The following is a 16,846-nucleotide window of genomic DNA, read 5'->3' as shown; positions in this document are numbered from 1 at the left end:
GATGTCTGGGTGCTTAGCACCTAAAAGCCCATATCAGGTGCAAGGGTAAGGTAAAGGTGATCCAGGGGGACATTGTGATGTCAATGAGCTACAGAGGCAACAAAGCCTAGTTTCCTCCTAGCCTGGGAATCAGCTGAGAAATGAATGTGGTAATGAAATGCAGCAGGAAGATGGAAACAGGAAAGTGCAGAGCTAGAAGAGGAAAGGATGTTTAGAAGAGTAAAGGGGACATTTGGAAACTTAATTCCAATATTAACATTGCAGATTACATCCAGACATTACAATATTAACCTGCATTTTTTTCTGGATTAGACAGGCAATCTTGCCTCTGAATTTCTGAGCACCAAAGCTGAAACTTGCCAAATGTTATTGTGAAGCAGAGACTCTCAAATACAATGGTTTTGTCTGCCAAGGAACACCATCAAACAACATTTAATGTTTTCACAACTAAGAAGTACTTCAGGCATCAGGTAAGTTGAGGCCTGGACTGCTGATGGACACCTTCCACATCTGAGGACAGCTATTAATTTTGTTACATATAATGTCAATACTGTTAAGACTGAGAAGTCACGTACAAAGTGACTTCACTCTTTGCTTAGTTTTATCTGAATTATTTGGCCAATGAAGTTTGCTAGTGAATTGGGCTAATATATACTTACCAGGCTTTTATTTGTATGCTTAAGATATGAAGAAAATACTAAAATGTCCCAGTTATTTATAAGATACAACTCATAGCATTTAGAATAAGTACATGGATTTAATAGTGTACTGATATATTCAGAAATTAAGATATCTAATGTTTTCTGTGGTAATTTTTTTTCTAAATGTCTCTAAATCTCTATTTCCGTTACCCATTCACACTTCCCATGCCTAAGCTGTTGAAATGCTTGACTAACAGAGTATACAAAACTTACCTTAGCTGGGTTCGTTGCTCCCTTCCTCGTTAACATTCTATAGCCTCCACTGAACCTGAATTTCTAGAACATTCTACTTATTTTGTTACATATTTCCATTGTTGCTGTGAATGCTGCATCTGTGCAGATTTTATTTTGGACTTTTAACCCAAACAGCTGCATAACTAGATGTAAATAACACAGCCATGCCTTTCCTCTGCTTCTAACTCCAGGTTCCATGTTGCCAAGATTCACCACTGTGTCTCCACACCCTTACGGCTTCGGCCAGACTAAATAGACTGTTTCAATTGGTAAACTTTAAACTATCACACTTTTTCTAGAAAAAGGCTTAGCCTAATCATTTAGATGGGGTAAAAGACTCCTTTGGTAGGCCACCCCTTACTTCTCTGCAGTTCTAAATCTAGGAGTTTAAGGAAAACCACCAGATTAGTGACTTAAAATGCTAACGAACACAAGATTCTCCTTCACCCAGATTTTTTGTTGGATATCCACAGAAGTGTTTGGGTGTGAGAGAGAACTCTGCTGGCATACATCAACATATATTTTCCCTGCTCTCTAAAGGATGCCTTTGGTCTCTGTCTCCCATTTCCTGACCTTCTCCACCTCTACCAAATTCCTCCAAATGTGCTGGCAAATGATGTAGTTAGTAGCTTATAGCCCTGAGCTGTAACCAGAAGTCACCAAAGCCTGCTGAGTCATGCGTAAAGATGCAAAGAGTGTATTCACAGCTAATATGTATTCACAGAAAACATGTTAGAAAGTTCACTAGAAACATAGAAAGTTCACTAGAGTTCATTGTGTATAAGTGCATCGTTGGCTGAGAAAATGAACCACAGAGAGAAGAGAGTTGATATAAAGCATAATCATTGCAAATACATTAAAAAAAAATAGAACCCACTGATGCTCATTCACCTTGCCCAGATCTTTCACGCTAATGCCAAGGAAGAGTGTATCATTCTTGAGTTCTTTTTCTGCCCTGTAAACTTCTTGTGGCCAGCACTGGAAAGAACAAATTAAGTTGATTTAAGGCATGGTCTTCAGGTTTCTCCTTACTGGTTAAGCGTCTGAGTTATGGGACTACTAGGACTTGTCATTCAATAAGGAGAGAGATGTTAGACAAGAAACGTAATCTACATCCTCCATTTTCCTATCCTGAATACAGTGGTAAAGGACTGTAGTCCTTATTGCTATTTGAAGAACAAATGAGGTGTCATGAAATTATGTGTGCACACTTTCCATCCCCATAAGTGGGTACTTAGCACTAAGTTGGGATAGTACATGCTCAGTAAATGCCACCTGTTATTTTTAAGAATAGTAGAGTTAATATAAGGAGAGGTGCCTAGTCTTACTGCAACTTGATATGTCATGATTGGTTGAGATCCATTGGAAGCCTGCTCTTTTCTGAAGAGAATCAGGAGGAGTGGATGTGGGGGGTGGGGAGGAAAGGACACAGAGGGGAACAGGGAGAGAGGGGAACACTTCATTGGGGAGGTAAAATATGAGAAAATAATAAATTAATAAAAAGAACAGTATATTTAATAATAAAAAGCCTGGTTACTTGTTCAAATTTACTGACTAAAGAGATTCCAGAAACTAAGCCATCTAATGTGCCACTGTGTCCTTGGTGGGCTTCAAATAACAGGGATACCATGTAATGACTAGGGCCGTGCCACGCCTTTTAGTACAAACTCTTGATGCTGTCCCGTTTATACCTTACAAAATGTAGCATGTTCCCATCTTTAGAATTATGAACTTATCCCAGCCTGAGAGATGAAGAGACTTGCCCAGGACTCTCAGAGACAATATTCAGGAGATAATATAGGGAACAAACTGTTTATATGACCCAAAGACTTTTCCATCTAAACCACTTTGGCTGTTCTCTCACTTAAAGGGGTTCAGCTCAAGAGCATATAATCAGGTCACACTTACCAACGTAAGTTACCACATAGATGGAAACAAAGGCAGCCGGGCACAACATCAAAAGCTGGGGCAGGACTTCGAAATGTTCCTCTTATCCATTGCTCTTTGACACTTACAGGTCATAGCCCACAGACTTTAGATTTTCATGTCAGAGATCTTTGGCATATGCTTTCCTGTATAGTCAGGTACCATTAGCATACCTTAATGTATGCATCATTTCATTTCAAATGACTCAATCCAAAAGTTAATTCTCATTCTAGATAAAGCCAAGTGTTGTTTTGTCTTTTAATTTTAATAATCTTATGCTATCCATACTAAAGAAAACAGAACACAGTACACAGTTTCAAAAAGATGAACTTTTGAGAATACACACTGACATACAATCATATGGCAAAGCTTTCCCATTCTTTAGAAAATATAGCCCAAAGGAATAAGGCCTCCTAGAATCTCTATTAGCATTGGAATCTTAGTAGACATGGAACAACATTGATAGAAATAACAATACTTGTGTGTGTGTGGTTTATGGTACTTTTTTATAAAGCCTCTTAATACAATTGGAGAGTATCTAATCCAGGAAGCTCGAACGCTAATCTTTATTCCACAAGCATCAATGTATATCACAAGAAATTTTCATTCATCTTGACACTCACATGTACTGCATTGTTTTAATAGAAAAATCTAAAGTTTCATTATGTTAATGTTGAGCAATGAAAATAAAACATCATAAAAAATAAGCACTTTTTGGTGATTGGCTATAGCAATTTCCCGTACGCTTCAAACACAATAAAAGCACAGTGCATGGAGACAGATATGGAATCCAGCCATACCAAACTGTCTCACTGGATCCCTGGAAATCTAATGTTGATAAGTGCCCACCCCAAGCAGTGCAAGGGCTGTGTAAGAATTAATCCCACATAAGAACATACAGAGTCATTCTTTCTGTGTATCAACATTGGAGACAAATTTATTCAAAATTTTCAAAGTGGTAGAATAAAATCATTTATTTAAAATTTAATAGTTGAAAAACAAAATTGAAAAAAGAGGAACATAACAGGTTGACCATCACACAACTGAATAACTCCATTGATTTTGTTATATAAGTTATACAAATATAAAATTGATATCCTACTAACAAAACAACCATCTCCTCTATAATAATCATGCAGATAATGAAATCACAGGCACTTTTATAAAATTCATAGATAAGCCTACTCATTTCCTGTAAATGAACATGTGTTTATTGGAAAAGTTATAAGGAGTACAGGTAGGGCTTAATGTGTCTTAATACTAAACAGTTAACTCTTTTCTCAAGTATCAAAACTTCAACATCAAGAGGATATGATTTCACTTGTATTTTTCTTTTTTGACTTTGGCTTACAATTCCTCCACTATAATAGATTCCTGACAAAATATATTCCTTCCTTTCTTTCAATGGATTAGTCAGCTATAATAGGAGTAATCAAAGAGTTTCTATTAAATTGGGTTTGATCACTTTTCCTGTGACACATGAATGTGCTATTATGCAATATGTACTTCCCCTACCTTAATCTGGTTTGTGTCAAAAGGTTTAAGAATTATCTAAATCCTTATTTTTTTAAAGAGACATTTCCCTTTTAAATTCCAATGTTTTTATATATCAAAACTTTTGATGCACAATAAAAACAAAGCATGAAAGAACCACCTAAATAGGTTTTATGATATCACTCCTTATAGATAGAAATGTTGGACATTACCTCTTGCTGGGAACTGAGTCGTTCCTGAGGGCTTTACTCCAGATGTGAATGAGAAAACTTTACCTCTCCTTAGAGACAGCAGCCAACAGAGGCCTACAGGATGCTCCATGTATTTTATAACACACTGATTTACAAGATGATTGGTTTTTCCCAACCTTAGAAGAATATCTACATTGCTACAAACTGAGTATTTCTCATTGGTTTCCTATCTTTAAAATATAGAAATGAGTGCTTTTCATTTGGCAACATGTCAAGACTTACTACCCTATGACATATAACTAATTTTCAAGATTTCTTTCTATTCATACACACACACACACACACACACACACACACACACACACAAAGTGTTTATCTTCTAAGAGTCCTGGAATCGCTTTTGGATTTCAGGGCCCCAGGTACCATGTTGCTACAATTGCTGACAACAGAAGGGTTTTTGTGGCCAAACCACTCACATTGCCAAACCTTGGCCAAAACCCTGGCTGGAACCCATGAAGATCAGTCTTTGTTCTGTTGTCTATGCAAACAAAACACACGTGACTACACAAAAGGGCAAGCAGTGTGCATATAAGTAAAAGATTGTTGAAGAGTGCCTAAGGAAATAGAAGACCATTATTTTAAATTATCTTGATCATAAAAATCCAAGAGAAGATTTGGCAATATAGTAACAACAACAATGACAAACAAAAAACAAAAAAACAAAAAAGAAGAAACAACAACAACAAAAACCCAGCTATTCCTTTTAAATAAAAACAAAAATGAGAAACAGTGACTGTTAGCAATCCCACCTGGTGCTTTTCCTGCGTTAATGATGCTTCTTAAATTGCAAGTGAGTAAATAGTAATTTTGTCTCACACCATTAAAAACTAATGGAACCCTTGATGATAAGAAATGCTATAGCTGGCTTGTTGGAAAACGTTTAATTAATAAAGTAATAAAATTATTGTAAACTAGTGCAGTTTCAGGGAGAATTCAATGTGATATAAAACAGAGAAAACATCCCACAGCATTTGTGTAGGAAATAAACATCATTGCGTAAAATACCATATAAAATTAAAGGGGTTTGTGTCACATAAAATGAAAATTAGCATTTGTACTAATAAAAATTATCTTTTAGGGAAAATTATTAGAGACTCAATCTTATAGAAAGCTATTTTCAATAATTTAGAATGGCATATTAATTACAAATTTTCAAAGTTACATTTTTCCATAAGCTGAAATATAGAATTTGATGAGTATAATAAACTTTAAATGAAAAGAAAATAATTTAAGCCAGGCAGTGGTGATGCATGCTTTTAATTCCAGCATTTGAGAGGCAGAGGCATGTGGATTTCTGAGTTCGAGGCCAGCCTGGTCTACAAAATGAGTTCCAGGACAGCCAGGGATATTCAGAGAAACCCTGTCTCGAAAAGCCAAAAAAAAATTTTTTTAATGAAAGAAAGAAAGAAAGAAAGAAAGAAAGAAAGAAAGAAAGAAAGAAAGGAAGGAAGGAAGGAAGGAAGGAAGGAAGGAAGGAAGGAAGGAAGGAAGGAAGGAAGGAAGGAAGGAAGAAAAGAAAGAGAGAGAGAGATAGAGAAAAAATAATTTAAAATAAAAAAATAATAATTAATCCTTCTGCCTTTTAAAATAAAACTTTGTCTTAATTCTCTCCTACACCTTCTCCAGAATACCTAAAATCTTGTCAGACAATGGGATTTACTTGCTCTAGGGTATTTTTGCATTTGTTTTGATATATATATATATATATATATATTAGCATATCTCAAATGGCCAGCCTAGCTTGCCTCAACTTACCAATGTGACGCTGATTTCTCTTGGACTATACCACCCTAAGACTATAACGATAATTTCCAATGGTGTAAATTTCATGTCTCCACAAACAAGAAAATTTAGGATCTTCAGTAAAGAAAAATCTCAATAAATAATTATAAAGCTTAAGTTGCCATTTTCATAATGATGCCATTGTAATGGTCATTTCCTCTATTTACTCTGTATTTATAAAAAATGCAAATTATTAGATTTTCTTAAAAATACCTTTATAGAGGCATAATTGATGTCCAGGGTTCAGGGCACTGTCAATAGCTAATGTGTGTAGTACATGGTTTTTGGGCAGAGGCAAATATTGATGCTAAAACCTTGGTTCCTTAACTCAAGTCTGCATGTGTTCATGCATCAAAGCTTGACAGCATGACATTTCTCTGTTCTACCTGCTGCTCCCCAGGGTCACACAGATGTGTCAAAAGTCACACAGAAACCCACACTCTACTTTCTACTCTAGATAGATCCCAAATTAAACTAATTTTGACTTTTATAGAGAATGTTTCTACACTATATACTAATTGCTTTTTTATTATTATCGATATACTCTCTAACGTTGTTTTGTCATTTTCATTGACATCTCCTTCTATTTTTTTCCAAAAAAAAAATTACTGTTTGTTACCTTAGAGGAATGGTCTCACCCCAACCTCTAGTCACAAGTTATAAGGAAAAGTTGGGCTTTAACAAATGAAAGGCAAATTGCAAATGCTGATAGAATGCTAAGTAACAAAATAGAAAGTCAGCAGAGAATTTTAACAAGTAATTTACAAAAATAAAAGGTCAACATGCAATAAATAAAAGTGAAGAGGTGTACACTCATATCTTGCTGACAGTATGACATCTCTGTGCTAATTTAAAACACAGTCAGTTTCCTCTATCTCCTGTATCAACCCCATACCAAAAGAATTTGAATAGAAAATGTGTGACCACACTAAGTGTGTACAAACTTTTCTTCCCTTACTATTAACACCTTCAAAATACAATGTAATAACCTATTTGTACAGAATTTAGATTGTAATTGATATTATAACATGGGGATTATTAAAGCATACAGGGACATATAGATAGGTTACATGCAAATCCTATGCCACCTTATATAACCACCTTGTACATCTTCAGATTTTGGTGTTTGCACAAGTTCTCAACCACTTCCTAACAGGTACTAAGGGATAAACTATAGTTACCAAAATTTAAAATACATGTTATCTCCAAATCAGTGGCTCTTCCCTGGAAATTATCAAATAGAAAGAATGAGTAAAACTGCAGAAACTCATACATATGTAAGGATAAAGAAAATGTCTAATAAAAAAGACAAAACAAAAAAAAAGAATGAGTAAAAATGCAGAAACTCATGCATACATAAGGATATTCATAAAACACCCCTTGTTAATTGAAACTGTAAATAAAAATCATTACTAAGAGAGTGCATAAATCACACATATGAAAAGTAAAAACACAGTTAAGGGATGGCTCTATATCTTTGCCTGGAAAGATTTAACACCTTTTATTAAAAGACAGATTATATCTTCATGCCATGAAGCAAATGTGTCCATATGTCTAGAAGATAGATGCACCTGAATTGTATATCTAGACATCTTCTCAGGTGACAGAATAGACTTAAAGCAAGTATGGCTTTCTGTTTTACATATTTCACTTTTGTTTCTCTATTGTCTGTTTTCCCTTTGGGTTTCATTGCTGTGAAGAGACACCATGACCAAGGCAACTTTTATAAAGGACAATATTTAGTTGGGGCTGGCTTACAGTTTCAGAGGTTCAGTCCATCATCATCATGGTGGGAAGCATGGCAGCATCCAGGCAGGCATGGTTCTAGAGGAGCCAACATTTCTACATCTTGATCTTCAGGCAGCAGCAGGAGACTCTCCTCCACAAGTTCCTCTGCAGAAGGAAGCTCTCTTCAGTCCTGAATGGAATTTGAGTACTACGTCCTCAAAGCCCACACCCTCTCCCCACAGTGACACATTTTCCCCAACAAGCCACGCTTATTCTAACAAGGCCCCACCCCCTAATCATGTCACTCCCTGTGAGCCATGCATTCAAATACATGAGTCCATGGGCATCAAACCTATTCAAACCTGTACAGTCCTATTAAGTGGCTTTTTATGTTTGTAAGCAAAACCATGAGAACTTTTCTTTTTAAAATTTAAAACATTATTCTTAAAGATACAGAAATTAAATATGATTGCATCATTCAGTTCTTAGAATGGTGAAGGTGATGGACTAAAGTCCATAAAACAAGATTCTCTGGGAACTTGAACTATTTGCTGCTTGGTTGTAATTTATGAAACCTTCAAATTCAGGTATCAATATTTCTGGAAAAAGAAAGGAAATATTAAACATAGAAATAATATATCTTGTCATATATTTCTAAAGCATGGAATGAAATGTATTTGAACAGTCAAAACTTCATTTATCATGCAAAACAACAGGTAAATTAATTTCAGGATATTAATATATGACTTTTCATCAGCCATAGACTACATCTATATGTAAGTAGGTGGGATGTACACATGTTACATGTGTGTGTGTAAATACACATATGTGGGGGCCCATATGCATATATTTTCATGTGTGTAGATACCCAAAGTTGACACTCTGTATGTCTTCCTTAATTGTTATCTATGCATTTATTGGGGCAGCATCTCTCATTAGGCCTTAAGCTTGTGAGCTCTAACTCACCCAGCTCAGCAGCATGCCCTGAGGATCACCTCTGTCTCCTAAGTGCTGGGATTATCAATGACTACCATACCTGCCCCAGTTTGCATGCATATTCCAACTATCCAAACTTTAAAGCCAAATTTTTCATTTGTGCAGCAACTGCTTTATCCACTGATCTATCTCCCCAAGGACCCTTGGCCTGGTATTATTTTTTGTTGGATACCCAAAAGTATTGACAATATCATTAAAGAACTCAACAGTGATTTTGGTACATCTACAAAGGGAATACTATTCGGCTATTTAAAAAAACAAAAAAAAGACATCATACAATTTGCAGGCAAATAGACAGAACTAGAAAATATTATTCTGAGCAAACTCAGACCCAGAAAGACATGCATGGTATGTACTCACTTTTAAGTGGATATTAGCCATAAAGTACAGGATAACCATACTACACTTCACAGACCCAAAGAAGGTAAGTAACAAGGAGGGTCAAAGGGAGGATTCGCACTCAGAAGAGGAAATGAAATAAGGATGGAAGGTGGATGGAGGGATGGAACTGGGTTGGAGAGGGGTTGGGGAGAGAAACAGGAATGATGATTGGATGTGGCAGGGAAGTTGAGAGGGCTGGGAGAGAGAAGGAAAGTTGGTTGGGTAGGCATATCTCTGGGAGGATCTGAAAGCTGGCTACCTGGGATGTGGGAGAATCCCAGGAGTTTTTGGGGAGGAACCTAACTAAGAATCCTAACAGCAGAGGGTATAGAAGCTGATGTGACCTCATGTAGCCAAGAGAGACTTCTAGTGGAGGGAGGGGATACCACCTACCCACAAAACTTTCAACCAAGATTTGTCGTGCCTACAAGTTACATGGGAATAGAGATGGAGCAAAGATTGAGGGAACAGCCAACCAATGACTGCCCCAACTTGAAACCTATCCCATGGGAAAGAGCCAACCCCTGACACTATGAATGATATTCTGCTATGATTACAGTCAGGAGCCTAGCATAACTGTCTCTTGAGAGGTTTTATCCAGCAGCTGACAGAAACAGATGCAGAGACCCACAGCCAAACATAAGGTGGAGCTTGGTGAGTCTTGTGGACAGGAGGGGTCAAGGACACAAGAGCAACTATGGAGTCAACTAGCGTTGACCCATGGGGGCTCATAGAGACTAAACCGTCAACCAAAGGGCATTCTTGTGCTGGACCTAGGTCACCTACACATGTGTAGCAGATGTGCAGCATAGTCTCCATGGGGGTCTAACAAGAGGAACGGAGGCTCTCTCTGACTCTTTTGTCTGCATTTGGATCCCTTTCCCTTAGTTGAGCTGCCTTGTCTGACCTCAGTGGGAGTGGATGTGTCTAGTCCTGCTCCTACTTGATGTGCCAGGGCAAGTTGGTACTCAGGGTGGGGGTGGCTTCCTTTCTCAGAGGAGAAGGGGAATGGGGGAGGAGTATGAGGGTAGGACATGGAGGCGAGAAGGGAGGAGTGGCTGTGATCGGGATGTAAAGTGAATATGTAAACAAATTAAGGGGAAAAAAAGAAACTCTTAAATTTCAGCAGCATGTGTGTGTGTGTGTGTGTGTGTGTGTGTGTGTGTGTGTGTGTGGTGGGCTTCCATGTAGATAACCTAACTGTTCCAATTATGATGGAGCACACTCAAAGCATTATCTCTAAGTACTCACAATAGGAATTACCACTAAAGCCAATGTGGCCATTCATAGGCCCTCCTCCTCCACATCACCTGAAATTAGTCATCCGATAAAATAATTGTCCTCAAGCTGGGTGTGATGGCGCACACCTTTAATCCTGGCACTTGGGAGGCAGAGGCAGGTGTATTTCTGATATCAAGGCCAGCCTGGTCTATAGAGTTCCAGGACAGCCGGGGCTACACAGAAAAACCCTACCTCGAAAAAAAAATTGTCCTCTCATCTGTCTTCCTACTCATTTGTGCCCATAATGGTAGGCCAAGCCAGACTATTTTTCAACTGGCCTTTTAGTTTTAGGTTCCCAATCTTCCTTCCTCCTAATCCTAATCTATTGATAGTTATTTCTACAAGACTTGAGGTATATAGTGCTTCCTCTAAACTCTGGATTCACAAAGCTTTCCTAAAACCCAGCTTCCTTGGAATTAAGGCTGTAGTCTTCTGCCTGTGCTTACTTACCAAGCACTGCCATCAGCTGCCCCTTCCTCGTCCACAGAGTCACAGGCTTGCTCCTCTGGGGACACTGTGCTTTCTGATGCTTGTCTGTGCAAAGTTCCTTTCTTCTGCCAGGTGATTTCCTTCCTCTGTTGACAAGCTCAGGTGTCACTTCACCCATAAACCTGTGCTCTCAGTTGCTTTTTTCCTGTTCTGGAGGCTAAGCAGGTGTCTCTGATCCTACAGCCTATTAGCCATGCTAAAAGCATCCTGCCCTTGTAGGATTGTATTAGGCTATTCTAATACAATAAGATCCTTATTGTAGGCTATTCCTACCATAAGGCTATTAGAATAGCCTACAATATGTGTGTTGAGTTCTGATTCTTTTACATGACTGAGACCCTTGTGAAGACAGAGAAATGATGCTTCCATATTGGGCTTAGTAGGTCACCAAGAAATCTTTGTAAATGAATAAGTGATGGAACCAGCACATAAACAGATGTTTTCATTGGTAATACAGGACTAAAACCCATAACTGGATCTTCTTAATAATAATTCAACCTATAATGCTCCAGTTGACTTAAGTCATTTTTTTAATGAAATGAGAACTAAATGTAATCCTGGTGAGATTTGCAAGTAGAATCAGCAACCAGGCAATACCCAAAGGACCCAGGTTAAGTTTCAGGCACATAAAGTGCATTTGATGTCTATGCTAATGTATGACTGTAAGTCCACATGTTGTTTAAGATAATGGTGTTTTTAGTGACAGTCATACAAAAACATGTCCCCAAAATAGGTTACTAAGCTGAAGGGGATCTCTCTTGTGAAGTGTCTGGGTCTGTGTATGACCTGAATAGCAACAGCAGCTTTCTGGTGTGGTGAAGTTAGTCAACACACACTATAGCTGTGGATTCAAAGGAAATAAAAGCAGCAGGCAGGAGGGCAGACAGATAAACTTGGCCAAAAGGCATAAGAATAAAGAAAATTCCTCATAGAGACTATCAACCATAATTCAAAGAATAGCTAGAATTCAGAGAGTTCTGGAAAAGTAGGAGCCATGTTTAAGTCCCGGCTCCATAATATCAGGTAGACAGAGTCTCCAAGTGCCAGCTTTTTCTATATTGTATATGTAGACAGAGCTAACTCTTTTATATCCTGGTCTTAAATGTTGTCAAGATATGCTATCAAAATAATTATAATTTTTGATATATTATCAAAATAACTATAAGCCAACAATACACTTGGCAATGTGGTATGAATAGAAAGGCCTGGATACCTTCAGCTTTTTCAGTTCATGATAGTTGTATTAGTCAGGGTTCTCTAGAGTCACAGAACTTATGGATAATTTCTAAATAGTAAAGGAATTTATTGATGACTTACAGTCGGCAGCCCAATTCCCAACAATGGTTCAGTCGCAGCTGTGAATGGAAGTCCAAGGATCTAGCAGTTACTCAGTCTCACGCAGCAAGCAGGCGAAGGAGCAAGAGCAAGAGCTAGACTCCCTTCTTCCAATGTCCTTATATTGTCTCCAGCAAAAGGTGTAGCCCAGATTAAAGGTGTGTTCCACCACACCTTTAATCCCAGATGAAAGGCATAGCCCAGATTAAAGGTGTGTTCCTTAACTCGGAGATTCAATCTTCTGGAATCCATAGCCACTATGGCTCAAGATCTTCAAACCAAGATCCAGATAAGGATCTCCAAGCCTCCAGATAAGGGTCACTGGTGAGCCTTCCAATTCCGAATTGTAGTTCATTCCAAATATTGTCAAGTTGACAACCAGGAATAGCCACTACAATCCACCCCTTGTCAACTTGACACAAATAATATCTCATGTTCACATGAAACAATAACAAGGTTGTAAATACGCCTAACATGATATAACTATCCCTCGTACAATCGCAAACGCATTAGTAAATTTACAATGGGCATTCATATTACTTTATAATCCTCGTTTCTGCAACTGGTTACGTGGCCTTAATTGGTATTTATAACTACCTTCCTCTACTACCCATTCTGTATTTCCTTCACCTTCAGCCAGCACCTCAGCAGGTCTTGGCTCTTTTCCTGGAGGATTGACCCATACCTTCATTCCTGATGGGTCTGCGTCCTTTGTCATCCTGCTTGGATTAGGCTGTTGTAGTTTCCCATTGACTTTAATCACAGGACATGGTAGTACTAAGAGACGCCCTAAGGGATCTCCTGCACTCCAGACATAATCTTGCTTACCACCATTGTGAAGAGGTAATCCAATTTCCCCATGGTAATCTGGATCTATCACCCCTCCTAACACTGTTATTCCTTTTTTAGCCTGTTGGTTTAAGGGCATTAGAAGCCCAAAATGACCAGGGGGAAGTCTGAGCTTCCAGTTCAATGAAATGTTTGTTGTAGCTCCTGGTAGGAGCACTCCCCTCTCTGGAGCCAAAACTTCTAAGCCAGCAGAACCTAGAGTTATGGGGACAGGAAGCAAAAATTTTCCTAGAGGGTCACTAGGAGTGATAGTAAGTGGAACTATTCCGTTTTCCACCCCTTGATTCCTGGACCCATGAATCCTGGCTATGGGTGAAACTGTACCATATATCGAGCGCTGATTCAAAGCATATACTGCCTTCTGAAGAACTCTGCCCCAGCCTTCCAAGCTGTTACCACCTAATTGGCGCTGTAACTGCGTCTTCAAAAGGCCATTCCATCTTTCTATCAGCCCAGCTGCTTCAGGATGATGGGGAATGTGGTAAGACCAGTGAATTCCATGATCGTGAGCCCACTGTCGTACTTCTCTGGCTGTGAAATGAGTTCCTTGGTCAGAAGCAATACTGTGTGGAATACCATGACGATAGATGAGGCATTCTGTCAGTCCGTGAATGGTGGTTTTAGCAGAGGCATTACGTGCAGGAAAGGCAAATCCATAACCAGAATAAGTATCTACTCCAGTAAGAACAAAACGCTGTCCTTTCCACGAAGGAAGTGGTCCAATGTAGTCAACCTGCCACCAGGTTGCTGGCTGGTCACCTCGAGGAATGGTGCCATATCTGGGGCTCAGTGTCGGTTTCTGCTGTTGGCAGATCTGGCAATCAGCAGCAGCTGTAGCCAGGTCAGCCTTGGTGAGTGGAAGCCCATGTTGCTGAGCCCAAGCATAACCTCCATCTCGACCACCATGGCCACTTTGTTCATGTGCCCATTGAGCAATGACAGGGATGGCTGGGGAGAGAGGCTGATTGTCCACAGAACGGGTCATCTTATCCACTTGATTATTGAACTCCTCCTCAGCTGAAGTCACCTTTTGGTGAGCATTTACATGGGACACAAATATCTTCACATCCTTTGCCCATTTGGAGAGATCTATCCACATACTTCTTCCCCAGATGTCTTTCTCACCAATTTTCCAATTGTGATCTTTCCAAGTCCCTGACCATCTAGCCAATCCATTGGCTACAGCCCATGAGTCAGTGTATAATCGTACATCTGGCCATTTCTTCTTGCAAACAAACTGTAATACCATGTGTACTGCCCGAAGTTCTGCCCACTGTGAAGATTTCCCTTCACCTGTGTCTTTCAAGGTTGTCCCAGAAAGGGGTTGTAATGCTGCAGCTGTCCACTTCTGGGTGGTGCCTGCATAACGTGCAGAGCCATCAGTAAACCAGGCTCTAGTCTTCTCCTCTTCGGTCAGTTGATCATAGGGAACACCCCATGAGGCTATAGGTGCATGCTTGGCAGCAGATTGCATTGTAACAGGAGTAGAAACCATAGGCAGTTGAGCAACTTCTTCATGTAACTTGCTTGTGCCTTCAGGACCTGCTCTGGCCCGATCACGTATATACCACTTCCATTTGATAATAGACTGCTGCTGTGCACGTCCCACTTTATGACTTGCAGGGTCTGATAGTACCCAGCTCATGATGGGTAGTTCAGGTCGCATAGTGACTTGGTGTCCTATTGTCAGACGTTCAGTTTCCACTAAGGCCCAATAGCAGGCCAAGAGCTGTTTTTCAAAGGGAGAATAGTTGTCTGCAGATGATGGTAGAGCTTTGCTCCAAAATCCCAAAGGCCTTTTCTGTGATTCACCTACAGGGGCCTGCCAGAGGCTCCAAACAGCATCTCTATCAGCCACAGACACCTCAAGTACCATCGGATCTGCTGGGTCATATGGTCCAAGTGGTAGAGCAGCCTGCACAGCAGCCTGGACCTGTTGAAGGGCCTTCTCCTGTTCCAGGCCCCACACAAAGCTAGCAGCTTTCCGAGTCACTTGGTAAATAGGCCTAAGTAACACACCCAAGTGAGGGATGTGTTGTCTCCAGAATCCAAATAGACCCACTAAACGTTGTGCTTCTTTCTTGGTTGTAGGAGGGGCCAGGTGCAATAACTTATCTTTCACCTTAGAAGGAATATCTCTGCATGCCCCACACCACTGGACTCCTAAGAATTTCACTGAGGTAGATGGTCCTTGAATTTTGGTTGGATTTATTTCCCATCCTCTGATACGCATATGTGTTACCAATGAGTCCAAAGTGGTTGCTACTTCCTGCTCACTTGATCCAATCAGCATAATGTCATCAATATAGTGCACCAATGTGATATTTTGTGGAAGATCCAAACGATCAAGATCCCTTCTAACTAAATTATGACACAGGGCAGGAGAGTTAATATATCCTTGAGGCAAAACTGTGAAGGTATACTGTTGGCCTTGCCAACTGAAAGCAAATTGCTTCTGGTGGTCCTTATGGACAGGTACTGAGAAGAAGGCATTTGCCAGATCAATAGCCGCATACCAGGTGCCAGGAGATGTGTTAATTTGCTCAAGTAACGAAACTACATCTGGTACAGCAGCTGCAATTGGAGTTACCACCTGATTTAGTTTTCGATAATCAACTGTCATTCTCCATGATCCATCTGTTTTCTGCACTGGCCAGATAGGAGAGTTAAACGGAGATGTGGTGGGAACCACCACCCCTGCATCTTTCAAGTCCTTGATAGTGGCAGTAATTTCTGCATTTCCTCCAGGAATACGATACTGTTTTTGATTCACTATTTTCTTTGGCAGAGGCAACTCTAAAGGCTTCCATTTGGCCTTTCCAACCATAATAGCCCTCACTCTACAGTTCAGGGAACCAATATGACAATTCTGCCAATTTCTGAGTATATCTATCCCAATTATACATTCTGGAACTGGGGAAATCACCACAGGATGTGTCCGGGGACCTACTGGACCTACTGTGAGTCGGACATCAGTCAAAACTCCATTAATCACCTGCCCTCCATAAGCCCCTACTTTAACTGGAGGTCCACAATGTTTCTTGGGATCCCCTGGGATCAGTGTCAACTCAGAACCAGTATCCAGCAGACCCCGAAAAGTCTGATTATTTCCTTTTCCCCAGTGTACAGTTACCCTTGTAAAAGGCCGTAGGTCCCTCTGGGGAAGAACTGGAGAAAGGGTAACAGCAAAACCTTTGAGTGTCTTATCAAGATCCTTCCTCAGTGGAACCTGGCCACCCCTTCATTCAAGGGGTTCTGGATCTGCAAACTGTCTCAAGTCTGGAAATTGATTCACTGGCCGAGATTGCTGTTTACCACGATCTAATATAGCCTTTCTTTCATTGGGCTGTTTACCACGATCTAATGTAGCCTTTCTTTCATTTGTTTGAGAATTTTTCT

General features: G+C 39.7%; 1 long non-coding RNA gene across 1 annotated transcript in view; it reads right to left on the bottom strand.

The window, feature by feature from the left end:
* The window catches only part of 9130227L01Rik (RIKEN cDNA 9130227L01 gene), a 40,858-nt gene extending 29,532 nt beyond the window's left edge, over positions 1-11,326 (bottom strand). Inside the window, exons 1-2 of the long non-coding RNA NR_045837.1 lie at positions 11,225-11,326; positions 8,147-8,281 (exon numbers count right to left, since the gene is read on the bottom strand). This is a non-coding gene — a long non-coding RNA (RIKEN cDNA 9130227L01 gene). The remainder of the gene's footprint in view (positions 1-8,146; positions 8,282-11,224) is intronic.
* Between the last annotated feature and the right edge of the window lie 5,520 nt (positions 11,327-16,846).

Source organism: Mus musculus, chromosome 1 (assembly GCF_000001635.26).
Source record: "Mus musculus strain C57BL/6J chromosome 1, GRCm38.p6 C57BL/6J".
Taxonomy (NCBI): Eukaryota; Metazoa; Chordata; class Mammalia; order Rodentia; family Muridae; genus Mus; species Mus musculus.
Note: the sequence above shows the minus strand (reverse complement) of the source record. Positions and strands in the feature narration are given on the sequence as shown.